Genomic DNA, 3,598 nt, shown 5'->3' with positions numbered 1-3,598 from the left:
ATGACAAACACAAAAGAATTAATGGATTCTATTCCGACATGATCGGGAACCGACAGATGATTAGCCATGCCGTGACAGAGCATTTGGACCTTTTTCTCTGAGAGGATGGGATGTAGCCATTGACAACGATGATGCCCTACATACAGCTTGCCATGGAAAGGAATAAGAAGGATTGAAAGAAAGCAGTAGGAAAGCAGAGATTCAACAGGAACAAGCATCTCTATGCACTTATCTGAAATTCTCACCAATGATCTACATAAGTTTTTCTATCTTTTTTTTCTGTTTATTTATCATTATTATTCGAAAACTCTATCACCATTTCTTATCCACCTGATTAAGATTTACAAGATGACCATAGCTTGCTTCATACCAACAATCTCTGTGGGATCGACCCTTACTCACGTAAGGTTTATTACTTGGACGACCCAGTACACTTGCTGGTTAGTTGTGCGGAGTTGTGACAAAGTGTGATTCATGTTTGAGAGCACCATGTTTTTGGAGCCATTGTTGATGATCACAATTTCGCGTATCAATTTTTTGGCGCCGTTGCCGGGGATTGTTCGAGTTTGGACAACTAACGGTTCATCTTGTTGCTCAGATTAGGTAATTTTCTTTTTGTTTTGTTTTCAAAAATTTTTCAAAAAAATTTATCCCTATTTTCGAAAAAAAAAATTTAATTTAAAAATAAATCATTCTATGGCTTCAGAATTTTTAAGAATGGATTCTGGAGTTTCATGAAGCATGTTGAATCCTAGCTGGCTGTAAAGCCATATCCAAATCTTTTTGGAATGAGACTTCAACTAATCACCTCAATGCATGTAATGCCATCTTAAAGCTGGCTGGCTATTAAGCCATGTCCAACCCTTGGATTGGAGCTTTACGCCAATATTGAAAGATTCCTGAAATTCTTATTAAAAATTTTGAATTTGTTATTTTCTTTTTCCTATACGTTTTTCGAAAAAAGTCAAAAGAAAATAAAAAAATCAATAAAATCATAAAAATAAAAAATATTTTATGTTTCTTATTTGAGTCTTGTATCATGTTTTAAGTTTGGTGTCAATTGCATGTTCATCTTTTTCTTGCATTTTTCAAAAATTCATTCATGGTGTTCTTCATGATCTTCAAGTTGTTCTTGGTAAGTCTTCTTGTTTGATCTTGATATTTTCTTGTTTCGTGTCTTTAATTGTTTTTCATGTGCATCTTTGCATTCATACTGTCTAAGCATTAAAGATTTCTAAGTTTGGTGTCTTGCATGTTTTCTTTGCATCAAAAATTTTTCAAAAATATGTACTTAATGTTCATCATGATCTTCAAAGTGTTCTTGGTGTTCATCTTGACATTCATAGTGTTCTTGCATGCATCATGTGTTTTGATCCAAAGTTTTCATGTTTTGGGTCTTTTTTATGTTTTTCTCTCTCATCATTAAATTAAAAAAAAAATCAAAAAAATATCTTTTCCTTATTTTTCTCAAAATTTTCGAAAATTTGAGTTAACTTAGTCAAAAATTTTTAAAACTTAGCTATTTCTTATAAGTCAAGTCAAATTTTCAATTGTAAAAATCTTATCTTTTCAAAGCTTTTTCAAAAATCAAATCTTTTTCATTTTTTTCTATTATTTTCGAAAAATTTTGTTAAAGAGATTTTTAAAATTTTTTTCTTATCTTTATCTCAAAATTGAAACTTTACTAACAATTAATGTGATTGATTCAAAAATTTGAAGTTTGTTACTTTCTTGTTAAGAAAGGTTCAATCTTTAAATTCTAGAATCATATCTTTTAGTTTCTTGTTAGTCAAGTAATTAATTTTAATTTTAACAAACATATCTTTTTAATCATATCTTTTTTATCATATCTTTTTAAATCATATTTTTTTCAAAAATTTAATTTCAAAATATCTTATCTAACTTCTTATCTTCTTATCTTTTCAAAATTGATTTTAATATCTTTTTCAACTAACTAATTAACTTTCTATTTGTTCCTTATCTTTTTCAAAACCACCTAACTAATTTTCCCTCTCTAATTTTCGAAAATCACTTCCCTCTTTTTCGAAATTTTCTTAATTAACTAATTGTTTCAAATTTTAATTTTAACTTTATTTCACCTTTAATTTTTGAAAATCATTAACTTCTTTTCAAAAATTATTTTCGAAAACTTCTCTATCTCATCTTATTCTATTTATTTATTCATTCACTAACACTTCTCTCCATCTCAAATCTCTGCTCCTATTCTCACCCTTGTGTTTGGATTATTCATTCTTCTTCACTCTTATTCCCTTTCTTCTTCTACTAACATAAAGAAATCTCTATACTGTGACATAGAGGATTCCTCTTCCTTTTCCGTTCTCTTCTCTTTCATATGAGCAGGAACAAGGAAAAAGGCATTCTTGTTGAAGCTGACCCTGAACCTGAAAGGACTCTGAAGAGGAAACTAAGAGAAGCTAAATTACAATAATCCAGAGACAACCTTACTGAGATTTTCAAACAAGAAAAGGAGATGGTAGCCAAACCCAACAACAATAATGCAAGGAGGATGCTTGGTGATTATACTACACCTACTTCCAAGTTTGATGGACGAAGCATCTCAATTCCTGCCATTGGAGCAAATAATTTTGAGCTGAAACCTCAACTAGTTGCTCTAATGCAACAGAACTGCAAGTTTTATGGACTTCCATCAGAAGATCCCTACTAGTTTTTAATTGAGTTCTTGCAGATCTGTGAGACTGTTAAGACTAATGGAGTAGATCCTGAAGTCTACAGGCTCATACTTTTCCCTTTTGCTATAAGAGACAGAGCTAGAACATGGTTGGACTCACAACCTAAGGATAGCCTGGACTCTCGGGATAAGCTGGTCACGGCCTTCTTGGTTAAGTTCTTTCCTCCTCAGAAGCTGAGCAAGCTTAGAGTGGATGTTCAGACCTTCAAGCAAAAAGATGGTGAATCCTTCTATGAAGCTTGGGAAAGATACAAGCAGATGACCAAAAGGTGTCCTTCTGACATGGACCATGATAGATATATTCTATCATGGTCTGTCTGAGTTCTCTAAGATGTCACTGGACCACTCTGCAGGTGGATCCATTAACCTAAAGAAGACGCCTGCAGAAGCTCAGGAACTTATTGAAATGGTTGCAAATAACCAATTCATGTACACTTTTGAGAGGAATTCCATGAATAATGGAACGCCTCAGAGGAAGGGAGTTCTTGAAATTGATGCTCTGAATGCCATATTGGCTCAGAACAAAGTGTTGACTCAGCAAGTCAACATGATTTCTCAAAGTCTGAATGGATGGCAAAATGCATCCAACAGTACTAAAGAGGCATCTTCTGAAGAAGAAGCTTATGATCCTGAGAACCCTGCAATGGCAGAGGTATGTTACATGGGTGAACCTTATGGAAATACCTATAATTCATCATGGAGAAATCATCCAAATTTCTCATGGAAGGATCAACAAGAGTCTCAACAAGGCTTTAATAATGGTGGAAAAAATAGGCTCAACAATAGCAAGCCTTTTCCATCATCTTCTCAGTAACAGACAGAGAAGTCTGAGCAGAGCACCTCTAACTTGGAAAACATAGTCTCTGATCTGTCTAAGGCCACTTTAAG

The 3,598-nt window shown here is 33.2% G+C and overlaps 1 non-coding gene across 1 annotated transcript; it reads right to left on the bottom strand.

Moving 5' to 3' along the window:
- Window positions 1–2,890: 2,890 nt before the first annotated feature.
- LOC130984322 (small nucleolar RNA R71) lies at window positions 2,891–2,994 on the bottom strand. Its single transcript, XR_009088264.1, has one exon. It is a non-coding gene; the product is annotated as a small nucleolar RNA R71 (small nucleolar RNA).
- Between the last annotated feature and the right edge of the window lie 604 nt (window positions 2,995–3,598).

This window comes from Arachis stenosperma, chromosome 5, assembly GCF_014773155.1.
Source record: "Arachis stenosperma cultivar V10309 chromosome 5, arast.V10309.gnm1.PFL2, whole genome shotgun sequence".
NCBI classification, from domain to species: Eukaryota; Viridiplantae; Streptophyta; class Magnoliopsida; order Fabales; family Fabaceae; genus Arachis; species Arachis stenosperma.
Note: the sequence above shows the minus strand (reverse complement) of the source record. Positions and strands in the feature narration are given on the sequence as shown.